Source organism: Egretta garzetta, unplaced genomic scaffold (genome assembly GCF_000687185.1).
Source record: "Egretta garzetta isolate BGI_Z169 unplaced genomic scaffold, ASM68718v1 scaffold215, whole genome shotgun sequence".
Classification (NCBI taxonomy): domain Eukaryota; kingdom Metazoa; phylum Chordata; class Aves; order Pelecaniformes; family Ardeidae; genus Egretta; species Egretta garzetta.
In genome coordinates, this window is record NW_009259719.1 from 3,348,581 (window position 1) to 3,349,101 (window position 521).

Genomic DNA, 521 nt, shown 5'->3' on the forward strand with positions numbered 1-521 from the left:
TGGCGAGAGGGAGCCGGAGCAGCATCAGCGGACGGAGAAGACCAGCGCGGGCCTCCTCGGGGTGGAGAGTAATAGAGCAGGAACCGCTGAGGACACCACACAAAATGGCGGACGCTCTGAGAGCAGTAGCACTGGGGAGGCGCTGCTGGTGGCTGCTGTTGCTGCAGAGGACAAGGTCCCCCCAAACCTCAGCATCACTAGCAGCAGCCAGCGCAGGAGCAGCATCTCAACGGCAAATGAACAACAGCAGCAGCCGCCCAGCGGTGTGTTGGGGGGGCCTCCCCCTCTCCCTAAGCCCCCAGAAGACCTGCCTGTTAGGAGGAACTTTCAGATCCCCAGGAAGAGCAGAGAAAAGAAAGGTTGTTCCTTCCCTTTCCTTCCCTTCTCTCCCTCACTTCCCTCTTCATCTTATTCATTAGGCAGGCTCTTTGTGCACCTCACACAACTGCATGCAAAATCCTGCGGGTGTGGAGGACGTTGTGGCATGGCTGGGGCTGGCGGGGCTGGCGGGGGGAAAAATT